Source organism: Rhagoletis pomonella, unplaced genomic scaffold (assembly GCF_013731165.1).
Source record: "Rhagoletis pomonella isolate Grant_MI unplaced genomic scaffold, Rhpom_1.0 Rhpom_scaffold_00005, whole genome shotgun sequence".
In the NCBI taxonomy this organism is placed as follows: domain Eukaryota; kingdom Metazoa; phylum Arthropoda; class Insecta; order Diptera; family Tephritidae; genus Rhagoletis; species Rhagoletis pomonella.
In genome coordinates this window covers 11,279,822-11,293,336 of record NW_023458559.1, presented here as the reverse complement: position 1 = coordinate 11,293,336, position 13,515 = coordinate 11,279,822, and the positions used below count along the sequence as shown (strand labels likewise).

The following is a 13,515-nucleotide window of genomic DNA, read 5'->3' as shown; positions in this document are numbered from 1 at the left end:
CCGAAACCCCCGCAAATTCACAGAATCTTCATTAAAAACGATGTTTGAAATATATACTAATGTTTTATTGAGACGAAAAAGAAAAAAATAATAGGAAGATGCCAGATCTTTCATTATTATTTTTATTATTTAAAATTAATTTGAAAGACATGAATATTTTTGTCAACCTTCGATCGGTTTGCAAACCTCGCCACACACGTTGAAATCTCAACTGATCGTTTCAATTTGTTTTCCGTTTGTTGCCTGCTTTAGAGATAGATATCGGGACCCATGGGACCCCCGGCACAATTCTGAAAAACATCGAGATGTGCGGGTTGGGGACTTAAAAATCGAATTTCGGGATGGGCGGGATTGGGATTAAATATTTAGTCCCGTGCCCATCTCTAATCTGTGTACAAAAATCCATGCAAATCCGTTCAGTCGTTTCCGCGTGATGGTTTCCCAAACATCCAAACATACGAACTTTCACATTTATAATACTAGTAGGATATTTTCCAATCTAGGTTATAAGCTATCTGTGTGCAAAATTTCATGCAAATCAGTTCAGTCATTTCCGCGTATTAAATTTATTAAACTTTTTAACAGGTGGCAACTCTTAAAAAAGCAGCCTATTGTCCAATAAGCTATCTGTGTACAAAATTCCATGCAAATCCGTTCCGTCGTTTCCGCGTGATGGTTTAAAAAACATCCAAACTTTCACATTTATAATATTAGTAGGATCTGAGCCATAAGCTATATGTGTACAAACCCTGCAGTGAAAAATTATCAATTGTTAAAACTAACCAACTTATAGTTAGCTTTTTGGCGAGATTTCGATTAATACCTCAAATAAAAAAAGAAATATAGCCATCACTGGTCAACAAAAGGAGTTTCTATTATTGCCACCAGTGCAAATTACAAATCCCGAAAAACCCGGTATTTTTTAAATTCTAAAGAAATTTGCTATTGCATTTGTTACCCATATTTTTATTCTGCATTGTATTTAATTTTTTAATATTTATTGGAATTAATCATATCTTTGGAATTACAAAGTCCTTCAAAATAAATCCTGCGGTCAGAGAGAAAAAATAAAAACGCCACTGTAAATAAAAAAGTAGGTTTCAAATCATTTATTTTCATTTTAACGCAGTTCAATGTTGATTCTTTTACTTTTATTTGGCTTTGCTTTTTGTTTTCGCTCAATGTAATTTTTATAATTTTTCAAAACAAAAGAGAAAACGTTTGAAATTAAGTGAGCCATACAAATTTTGAATTTATTTACAAGCAAATGTCTTTTTTCGGCTTTTGCAAATTGAATAAGTTCTCTATAAGGTGGTTTGTTGAAAATAATACATGAACATATACATATGGTATATGGGGTATGGAAAAAGGATATTTCCAGCAGTAAACGTTTTAGTGTGGGCAACAATGATATCTTTTAAATAAGGCAGATCGGAATATGCGCTCTCTGGGAAGACAATACGTGTAATTATTGTGCCATTGTTTCAAACCATTTATTTATTATTTATTTCATGGTAGGAGAGCTTCTCAAACAATATAGAAGCAATTTTTTCGAGTCAAGTTGTTGAAAAGTAATGAATATCTAAATCCCGGGACTAATCCCGGGATCCAGGTATTGCGACAATGCCATCCCGAAAATCCCGGGATCGGAAAAAGCCGAAAAATTAACATCCCTAGGCCGTACCAACTAGATTTTCTGCGATTGTGCTCAGGTTGTAATGTGAAGGCGAAGAATCTTCAAAGATCCTACGGTAGGCTCTTGGCCGACCGCCCCACTTAAAATGTAGTTGTATGAAAATATTTAATTAATTTGATATTTTTTAGTAAATATAAACTTAAGTTTGAAAAAGTTATTATTTTTTTGTGTGTGTTTAAGTTTTTGAAGTTGGTTCTTTATTTGTAAAGTAGTGTGTTATTATTCAAAAAAAACTATATGTAACAGTTCACAGGCTTCAGAAAAGTGTATTAATTTCTATTGTACGTACGATTTGCGAACGCATGTTGAAATTATACAAGGTTTTTGATATCCATAGGTGTTTTTTTTGAAATCTTAATTTTTCGAATATCGAATAAACCGGATGGTTTTATGGAACAAACCATTTTTTTTCATTTTAAACAAATCTTCACCTCTCACCAAAAGTTTTGAGTTTTTCAAAGTTGTCAAGGCTCTTATCAGTTTAAGGGAAACTCCTAAATGGAGAGATCTCATCTTTTAATCCAGCTCCGAAGAAGTACACTCGGTGGTTTGCCTATTTTTATGTTGCTGGACCAGAAATTCAACCATGGTCCTCCCGAGTAGCAGTAGGCACATGTAAGCTACGGCGACAAGAGCACTACTAAAATCCGAAAAAAAGTCAGAAAAATACAATAAACGATAAAATAAAAGTTAAAATAAGACCAAACGTGAATTTTTCACTGATATTTATTTGCACATATATATTTTACTTTGCTCTTTTCTAAATAAAAGCTATCACTAATGCTAATAGTTTTATTGTAATTTTTGGCCATGAGTCATGACTTCATACCAGCACAAGTATTTGCACTGTATTAAAACTATGTAAAATAAAAACGGTGCATCCGGTTTTTTAAATTTTTTTTATGTATGTTACCGCATAACTTTGGACCACGTTAACCGATTTCGATAATTCATCGGAAAGGTGGTACCTCAGGGGTGGTCCCTTACTAATTTTGTTTAGACCCGATAATTGGATCGTGAAGAAATTAACGATAACCTTAAATTTTTATATGATATTTGAAGCCTATTTTGTTTTTTTTTTGCTTAAAAATTAATTCTTCCTCTTTTCAAATTGCAATTTATTGAATAACTCGTAAAGCGGTATTGGAAAAAGGCGAATAATCGAACACCCTAGTACCTATACATTAAGGGCCGTTTGCACCATGTCTAGTTAATTCTTACTCCCAATCAGTGTTGCCACGGACAAAATTTTTCCCTACCAAAACCAACCAAAACCTAGCAAAATTTATTTTTTGAGTACAGATTTTTTTTCAATGTGAAGTTTATTAAAAATTTAGGTAGCATAACATTAAGTAAAACTAAAATACAGCTAGTACAATAAAAACAAAATAGCTGCGTATAACAATTCATTTTACTGTGCAGCCTTAACAAATATATCGTCTGTAAAACCGCGTAACTGACATTTGCTGCCAAAAATTGGATTTTCTCACACAATCTCTTGGCTCAATCCTTATCCATTCGTCCTGAAATATACTAGACAGAAATTTGTCCAGAAATCATTTGTCCAGACTTCGATTGCGAAGACTTCCGCCTGGAATATGGTTGGGTACGTTCTCATTGGCAGAATTTTGTCGAATCTTGGTCCAAGTACGCCTGCCCCAGTACTCCTGTCGTCCATCTTCGATTTGTCGGTATACCATACTTGGGACCCTTCGGCAATCATAGTTATTATCGCTTCACAGCAGTCCCTTCTCTTTTTCAATCAGAATAGACAAAGGCGAAATGCCTGTAATGACACCAAGGGCATTCGTTGGACAGTTACGCGTAGCTCCTGTGATGGCCATGCGGATCAGTCGGTGTAGCTTGCTCAAGGTGGCTCCCGATTTTGCTTGCTTATAGCGCTCTTCACGATATGTAAATACTACTTTTATGGTACGTTGTAATATATGGTAACATTTACATATGCAAATACATATCGTGTAAGAGCGCTGTTAGCTTTGGCCACCAGGCCAGTGGCGCATATATAACAACGGGTTTTACTACCGTATTTAAAGTCCAATACGTTATATTGGGAGATGTTCCCGAAGTCTTGCCATGAGGTCTCTAACAGGCATAAAACGGCCTTGTAGCCTTGTTGCTAACATTCGAGAGATTTTAGTTTCAAATGAGCCTTTTGTCTAGAGTTACCACAAGATACTTTGCCTCTTCTGAGAACTCAATTTCTGTACTACCAACATGGGTCAACTTGACTAGACTTTCCTTCTTCTGACAAATGGGACAATGGGGCACTTCAGTAGGTTTATTAGCAAGCCTTTTCAGCGCACCTGTCTTCAGTACATATGCATACGTAAGCAGTTTATCACAACTTTGTAGTTTAATTTAAATTAAATAGATAACTTGTAGACACATAAATTTAGTTGTAGACACATAAAAATAGTAAAGCTATTTGTATATTTCTTTATATCGCACACCGCCTTCAAAAGAGTCACAACTCAAAATAATACGTTTGTCAGAAAATGCGATAAACTGTTTCTTAGCACATGATAATCATATGGGCAAGGGCGACTTTACCTTAGGTTTTTTTTTACAAATTATAACAAAATTTGCTCCAGCTTTTGCTGAAGGGTAAATAAAAGCTCTGCGTACATTTTAAGCGCATAATCTCAAAAATGCCAAATTTTGAGTTGTAACTCTTTTCAAGACGGTGTGCGATATAGTCCCGTTGAATAAAGGATTTGTTTGAATTCCATTAATTTTGTTTAATGTATATATTTTAATGAAACCATGGTTTATTTTGAATATTTGGGAATATTTGTCAATAAGAATTTTCTTTGGTCAGAATTTTATGTGAATAAAATTTTCTCATTCTTCATTTATTTCATTTTTAATATCTATATACATAGCATGTTTAATATACCATAAAAAAGTTAATTCATTGTCTATTGTGTAGATCAGTGGAATCTGCTTGATATATTTAATTCAATTTTTATACAAAAAACGCATTTCCGCACTACTAGACTACCTTTCCTACTACCTTTCCACAAAAGGAGATAAAATGGTTACCCGCTTTCTTTTTCTTCTCAAATGCAACCTTGCAAGTCAGTCGATTGACACAAATGTCAATATTTATCCAACCTTGTATTATTGAATCATGGAAATATTTGTGTTAACAAGGTTGCTAACCTGTTTGGAGAAACATTTTTTCTATTTTTCGCAAAGTGCTTCTTTTTGAGCCGTTGTACTTCGTACTTCGGCAGGGTTGTTGCGAATATTATTCCGAAATAAAAGTCCTTTCCGGATAATAAACAAACTGCTTATCCAAATTAAACAAGTTTGGTACCAAATTAAAGAGGACTTTAATATCTTTATAACTGAAGTGTCTAAACGAGAAAAGCCACATATTTAAAAATATTTCAATACAAAATGTTAATCAAGCACCATGGAACAAACCTTGAGTCAGGTGTATGCATTTCTTTAGTATTAAATTATAAAAAAAAAATATAAATTAAGATCGTTCGTTATTTCTGTTTAAAAGCTATTTCATTCCTCTTTCATATGATACCAAATTTGTTTAATTTCGATAGGCGGTTTGTTTATTATCCGGAAAGGCCATTTATTTCGGAATAATATTCGCAACAACCCTGCTTCGAAGTACAGCCAAATGTACTTCTTTGCAATATTTTGTTCTACCCAAGGTACATTGAACAGTAGTATCAGTAGAGCAGCTGGTTTGATTTTTTTTTTTCAAATTATTCGGTCTCTAAAATGTCAAATACTTTTAATTTCCTCTCACAAAAATATAAATTGTCAAAATCTTTTTGCATGTGAAACCTTTTCCCATACAAAATAAGCGATTGAAAAGCAAGTTTTGGAAGGCTCACCTAACTCCGCAGCACAAACGTTGATGCCTTGGCCTTGCAAATGATGGATCAATGATGCGAGAAGCAAACAAAATTTACTAAGAAAGAAAGTCCCATCAGTGTTTTTCCCAAATTTAATTCTTAATTTTTCCTTTTTTGTATTTCACATGGTACTTTGATTTACAAGAAAAAAATCAGAACAGTTTGGTACTTTAGATAAGATAAGCAACAACAAAATACATACATACACATAAATGCGGTTTTTGCTCTAACACGTCTTTGATATGCCTTGGTTCCACCTTTTAGGTTGAGTTTTCTTTAACTGTTTCAAAAAATTTTAAAAGGTTAGTCATCTCAGTTAAGAAAGGTACTACTAGAACAACACATAAATTATGACTTTCAATCACTTCACTTCTCTAGCTGAAAAATTTCATTATAAATGGCTACTCAATCAAAAAGAATTAAAAGGTGTTAGAGAGTTTAAAAATTCTCTGGCGAATCTTACTTGCTCCTGTGGATATTCAGAAACGACAGTATCGATGCTATAGTTAACATTTTCTTTTCCGGTCAACATATTGACCATTTCCTTATTAACTATCGTAAAGTGCTTATTTTTTGGACACGAAATTGCTCAATCCTTCAAGTGGTTTCGATTACTTATATCTCGCAAAATAGTCCCTGATTGTACTTATGTTAAGTTCTCGACCTTCTCTAACTCGCAAAAGAAAATTGAAATAATCTCACATTTATCGAGAGTTTAAAACAGTTCGTCTGCAATGATTTTTTTTTAAGTTAATTTTTTTTTTTAATTAAATTGTTCAAAAATATTGTTCCCAGCATACCAGCGGAGTCCATAGGGTGCACAATTAGCACTCCCTGTACAGTGCGTTGATGCTCCTATGGAGGCTGCGAAAAGAGTTCCAAAGGAGCATGCCCGCAGGAAAAAAGGGCATTCTCAATACATATGAAAAAAATGTACCTTTACGACTGCTTAAATGAGTGATTTCGGTGCCCAAAAATGCAAAGACTCTTATTCACCTATGATTTTGTGAGAAGGACTCCTTTAAATCCTCCGATGATAACCAAGACGGAGTGTTTTCGGACTGCTCCGATAATAAACTGGAAAGGAGGCTTTACGGGTTTTCAAAATGTTCTTAATTTTGTTTATAACTAATAAGCGTTAAAGTTTTTTAATCATTTATTTTTATTGAAAAAACGCTAAATTAAAAAATGATATGATTCAGTAAAAACACAGATAAAAACGGAAAAATCCTGAAATGAATAAAAAAAAAAATACTTTTTATCTTGTTTAAAATACGTTCCTTTTAGGTTTGGGACCACTTTGCGCCCGCTCTATGCAATTCTTTGCCTGAACCAGCATCTTTTCTAATAAATATCTACTTCTGAAAAGTTCTAAAGTTATGCTGGACTTCCACTAGGGTTTAAATAGCAGAAATTTTAATGACAAACTTGGGCATTAAAAACTATTCTTGTCATTACCTTAAAAAAAAAGTTATTAAATTCATTTCCACATGGCACTTTTTAAATGCCTCCAACTTTTTGTCATTTCAATGGCTAGTGGAAATTCGGCATTAGACAAAAGTAGTTTTTTATGCATTAAATGAAGAAATATTCGGAAGCGACGATCACTTTCTTCTTGATTGAACATTTCTTTTTTAATTCCCCGACTAGATAACAAAAACACACTTTATATATAGCCATTCTTTTTTAAATCAAACGGATTTCGCAAAAAATATTATTTCATGTCTCCGATTCGCTACAAATTTTTTTTGTCGGTTCTATACATGAAATAAGCTAAAATGTGTTCGAGGAATTTTTTTCTTCCTTGTTTTCTTCGGAGATATGATCTGTCAAAGTTTGCATTTTTTCGTGATTCTGACTAATCATTTACTTCTTCAAATCTTTATATCTGGGGTTCTGCTCATCGTAGAGATTTCGTATTACGTCATTTTAAAGCTAAGGAACGGGCTTAGCATTTCTATATATAAGATGGTCAAGATTGTCATAAAACTAACTAAGCTATTAACAGTTGAACTTTTTGAAGTTGATTTGCATAGTGAAGACCAGTAAATTAAGGATTTAAAATTATACCATCGTAATCCTTGTTGGGGGTTTTTCAAGAACTATTTTTAAAATATTTTTCTTTATGACGAGATGGTTTATTTTGTGAGAATCAGCAAGTTTTTTGTAATTTGTTTTCGAAAACTTATATTGAGATGTGTTCAGTAAGGTAAGGTTCAGATTCCGATAGAATACCTATCCAGGTATAATAATAATAATAATATAAAGTTTGCAAAACGCAATATCGCTTCGTTACCAATATTTCTTCCACGACTTTTTCAATCCATATAGATATTCTGGCGAAATCCACAATAACGTCTAAATTTTTGAACTTTGGTTTTAATATAGCCACGCCCATTTCTAGAATATTCTTTGATTGAAAAAGTTGTGGAACAAATGTTAACGAAGCGATATTCTGCCGAAATCTGCAATAAAATCTGCGTTTTGCAAACTTTAGTCCGACAATTGACACGCCCATTTCTAGGGGTTTGTCGCCTTAAAGATAAATCTTGCCGTACAAATATTATACCTGGATAGGTATTCTATCGGAATCTGCAATTAAATTTAAATTTTTGCAAAAACTCGATGCTAACACCTTACTAATTACATCTCAACATAAGTTTTCGAAAACAAATTACAAAAAAATTGTTGATTCTCACAAAATAAACCATCTCGTCATAAAGAAAAATAATTTAAAAATAGTTCTTGAAAAACCGCCATTTTTTTGAACCCCCGTTTTTATAGAGAATTAAAGGATTACGATGGTATAATTTTAAATCACTAATTTACTGGTCTTCACTATGCAAATCAACTTCAAAAAGTTCAACTGTTATTAGCTAAGTTAGCTTTAGGAAAATCTTGACCATCTTATATATATAAATATTAAGCCTGTTTCTTTAGCTTCAACACGGACGTTAAAATGAAGTCTCTACGATGAGCATAACCCGAGATATAATGATTTGAAGAAGTACATGATTAGTCAGAATCACGAAAAAATGCAAACTTTGACAGATCTCCAAAGAAAAAAGCGAAAAAAAATCTCCTCGCACACGTGTTAGCTTATTTCATATATAGAACCCATAAAAAAATTTGAAGCCAATCGAAAGTGTGACACCAAATTTGGTGTCCGATATGAAAAAGAACGTCTCATATTCGGAGCGCTCCGAAAACTCTCAGTCGAGGAGTTGCTGCGGGCGTCCTTTTCTAGTCCATATTCAGAGCGCTCCATAGTTGCTGCCTATTGAAATGAACGTAGCAATGCTTTGTTCAATGTAAAACTTTAAACATTTTTCCGTGCAGATATTGCAAAAGTGGTCAAATGATTCTTAAACCTGAAATCTTTGTGCAAAGTATCAGATCGAGCACTTTAATTTGATACATGACTTGTACGATTATTACATAGCTGGGAATAAGCGCCTTGCCTTAGAATAATATATAGTATAGATTTTTAATTAAGAAAATTTATTGATTGAATTGGTACACTGTTAAAATTTTTGTATATTCTGCTTTTACCATTTTCTCATTACTTTCATACTATTTTTGGTCTCCAGTTCCTGCACTTCTTTGAGCTATGAAATAGGTTGACAACACTGCACCCAATTAACATGTGATCGATAAAGCAGTCGATGTGTTTAAGGGCCGTTTTCACCATCTCTGGTTAACACTAATCTCCAGTTAAACAATCGTTACCGACGTTATCTACACAATGTTATGTGTATGGAGCCAGTAACGTCGGTAACGATGTTTAACTGGAGATTAGTGTTAACCAGAGATGGTGAAAACGGCCCTAAATGAAGGATGTACCTCCAGGTAGCGTTAGCTAGTAGACGTGGTGCAAACGGCCCTAAATGATAATTTAGTTTATTAAATCACAATGGCCCGTAGATATAGTCAAAATAAAATCTAAAAAATGCAAGGAAATACTTACGCTGAAAAGACTAGCGGAAAATACTAAGGGCAGTCGGAGTCTAGCTCTGTTATTGAAGAAAATAAACAAAGAAGAAAAAGAGTAGGGTACAAAGAGTTGATTGAAAAAAAAATTCTCGGAAAAACCTGAAATATTCCAGAACATTTAAACGCCACACAGTGGTCGGAGAAGCCATGTTTTACGCGAAAAAGGCATATTTTAAAACTGTGACAAATTAACCGGAATAAAGCAATTCTTCTTCAATAATGTCTAACGAACTCAAAACTGATTAGTATTTTCAATAACATCTGCTGAGCACGCCGTTGAATCCGTTTAGTTCGACGAATTCGATCGTGGCACGTTCAAAAGCGAAGATCACACGATTTGTAAATTTGTACAGATTTGTACATTTTGGCAAGCACAGAGTGATGTTATTTAGAAATTTGAGTTCAGCTCAATAAAAGAATTTCCGAACAACACCACTCTATACCTGCCAAATTGTACATGTATGGAAATCAGTTCGGCAAAGTAGAAAACCACGTAAAAAATAAGTCGAGTAAGTGTCTTCGTAAGTTCGCCAGAGACTCTTTATATACATACAGAAGTATATGAGCAAAATACATACGTAAGTACATCAGCTATAAAAACTTCTAACGCTAGAGCGAGAACAATAATAATACGCATAATATGTATGTTAAGCGATGACATTGCAAAACGAACTAATGTTGTTTGTATTGGTGCATTCAGCGGTTGTTCATGAGCAGAGCTGAATGTAGGTATGTTCCTGTACTAACGATGCCCAACGTTGCATTTGACCAATCCCTTACTGTAACTCTTGAACATCCTGCCCGGCTGAACCTGTGCGGTTTAGTAGTTCTTCAGATGGGCCTGTTAATCGTCATAATTTCTGTACCGGCCGCTGACATCGGTGTTTGGTAAAAAGTCCGTTCGAGGTTTTCTGGTTAGAATTGTATTCGATGGTGACCACGCGAACCAAACCATCACTGCCCGGATGCACGTCAATGACCCTTCCTATGCGCCAAAATGTTTGGGGGAGATTCTCATTCCCGATGAGGACGACGTCGTTGCGCTGAATGTTTGGCTCCGGTATAGTCCATTTACTGCGAGACTGAAGGGTATTTATGTATTCGCTTTGCCAACGACGCCAAAAGTGCTCCAGCATTCGTTGAAGAGTTGAAGAGAAAGAGTGCAAAGCTCGGGGAAGCACATTGTTTGACGACCCATGCCTCGCAATAGATGCTTTTTGGTAGAACGCACCGCTGCTTCCCAAAGGCCACCGTGAGGAGGTGACGTGGTGTAATAAACTTCCAGTGGGTTTCTACAGCCACCAGGTGTTGCTGTGCATACACGTTCACCCATGACTGTAAATCAGAGGTGGGCAGCTTCGACAGAGAATTTTTGTAGTGTGCAAGCAATTGATGTCACTGTGTGCGTGCGAACAAGTCGTGCGGTTGAATGAAGCTTTCGCTGCCTTCTAAAGCAGAGCGTGTATATATACGCGCATATGCCTTCCGGCCAGGCGCCGCCCAGGTCTGCTGTAAATCCTCCTGCATTTGTCGGTTCGTACCAATGAACTGAGTACCATTATCGCTGTATAAGGTAGCGCAGATACCTCGTCGACTCACGAAGCGGTCATACACGTTTATAAATGCTTGTGTACTCAAGTCCTCTGCCAGCTCAATATGAAATAAACGCGATGCCACACAAAAATGGCTGCATAAGTTTTTGTCGTAACTGCTTAGCGCTTGCTGCCAACTCGAACATGGAAGGGGCCACAGTAATCTAAGCCACTGCGGTAAAATGGTGGTACAACAAGGACACGTTCCTTTGGTAACGACGCCATCTGTTGACGCTGCGTAATTTGCAGATGTCTTCGACATATGGTGGACCTCCAGATGTAAGATTTTACCTGGGCCTGCGCACATATGAGCCAAAAGCGTTGTGGAAAAAACTGGAGCATCTGCTGTATGCCACCATAAAGGCAACGCTTATGTGCATCTGCGACCATTAAATTTGCTAGGGTGCCGCGTGGGACTATGATTTGATGTCGTTGATCGTTACTCATGTTCGCGTTGGTTAGTCGGGTCCCCTACTCTCAATACTCCATCTTCATCCAGAAACAGGTTTAGGGGCAGAACTGGACTGCGACCCTCAATTTTGGAATTAGATACAAGTGCTTTAATTTCCTGTTGGAAAATATTACCTTGTGCCTGACGAATGTGGAAGACCAGCGCCCAGTTTTGCTCTTCGGCGGAGGCCACAATCCCTTTTGTTGCCACGAAATTACGGTAGTATGCGTCTAAGGCGCGCCTTGGTGTTGAGAAGACGTTCCAACGTGCTAAACCTCTCTATGAGAAGTACACGATTACCGTCAACTGATGTCATGAGCCACTGGCAGTCAACACGAGATACTAGCGTATACAAAGGGCGAGATTCGGATCTAAAAATGTGCTGATCTTCCTGCGTCATCGTGCCTGGTTCCGATTCTACGGTAGTGTGTTGGTGGATGCATCTCGGTCCGGCCGTCGGTCCGATGACTTTCTAGACCAGATGGCGGATTGAGCGCCGGATTAAGCGCCGATCGGATATGGTTCCAGGAATTTACATGGCATTGACATTGACCTGGATGAAAGCGACTCGATTCGAAACGTACTGTTTGAAAGCTGAAGGTGCCTTGCGGATAATGCATAATACAACAGTTGAATCGCACCAATATATGCAAGGGACATCTTGGACGTGGTTCATCGTGATTGTAAGTAGGTGGGCACTACATAGCTCAAGGCGTGGTATGGTCACTTCCTTGACCAGAGCGACCTTCGTCTTTGCAGCAAGCAGAAATGCACCTGAATTACCATTGTGGTCCACTGTTTGGACATACACCGCAGCTGCATATGCCTTCATCACAGAAACCATGGAGCCTCACCTTCGAATCTGCACGCATGCCTAGGCAACGTGGAACACGAAGTCGTGACATGTCAGCTAACCGTTGCGGAATATTGACCAATCATTGAGCAGGTCCGGTGGCAGTGGTGAATCCCACTGCAATCCTGCTTTCCACAGATCCTGAATAAAGAGTTTTGCCACAATGACAACTGGTACCAATAGGCCCGCCGGATCCTACAATCTCGCTACGTCGCTAAGCACGGTCCGTTTGGTAGGCATCGCTGACTCATCGAACTCCGGAACCTTGAAGAAGAGCTCGTCATGCAACGGATTCAAATGCAAACCTAGTACCTTCGTCGCTGAATCGTTAAACTCCAGTTCGGATGCAGACATTGTCGTACCAGTGATGGTAGCAAGCGTGTGTGAGCAGTTGGAGTTCCATTTTCCCCAACACAAATTGACCTTGCTTCAAGATGGTCTCCACATCTTGCGCTCGCGTGATTGCTAGTTCGGACGTATCGACACTGTCCAGATAGTCATCCACGTAAAAATTGTAAAGGATGCTATGTTGCGCTGCGGCAGCCCGGCTGGGTTCACTGATGGCCTTACAATTGTCATGCGCACATTGACGCAGTGCCCGTAACGCGTTTACTACACGCCATTCCATACGTTACCTTCTTCAATTCGTATGTTTGTAGAGGAACGTCTGAAGACTCACACCAAAGAAATTTTTGCAATTTTCTATGACGTTGGGCGACCAAGACTTGACGGAACATCTTCTTCACGTCTGCAGTGATGGCTACGCTGAATTCGCGAAAACGGTGAAGAATGTCGACCAAGTTTGGGTATAGTTGTGGGCCCGAGAATTGCACGTCGATCAGTGATACGCCATTCGATGTCTTTGCAGAGGCATTAAACACAACCCGAAATTTGGCAGTAACAGCATGATGCGGAATAAAGTAACCAGGATGAGCGTCCGTAATTAACTCCTCGCTAACCTCCATATGGCCAAGAGCTATGTACTCCCTCATGAAAGCCGTATATTGATCGCGTTCCAGTTGTAGAAA

At 37.1% G+C, this 13,515-nt stretch overlaps 1 pseudogene; it reads right to left on the bottom strand.

Annotated features, from left to right (window-relative positions):
• Window positions 1-12,682: 12,682 nt before the first annotated feature.
• Window positions 12,683-13,224, bottom strand: LOC118739992 (annotated as a pseudogene).
• Window positions 13,225-13,515: the final 291 nt, after the last annotated feature.